The following is a 218-nucleotide window of genomic DNA, read 5'->3' on the forward strand; positions in this document are numbered from 1 at the left end:
GAAGTCGCAGGATCCTCACCTCGCCCACCACAACCATTGATGGCATTGTCATTAATAGGGAGGCCCCCAAACACGGGAATTATGGATGTGGACATTTCCCAGTATTTTGGAGTAAACTGCAGCACTTTTATGTTGATTAATATAGCAAACAGGATATCGGTAGTAGCAGTAGTAGCTTTCATGGTTTCAGTAAAGACAAAGAATAAACATGTTATCGC

This window comes from Penaeus monodon, chromosome 28 (genome assembly GCF_015228065.2).
Source record: "Penaeus monodon isolate SGIC_2016 chromosome 28, NSTDA_Pmon_1, whole genome shotgun sequence".
Lineage (NCBI taxonomy): Eukaryota > Metazoa > Arthropoda > Malacostraca > Decapoda > Penaeidae > Penaeus > Penaeus monodon.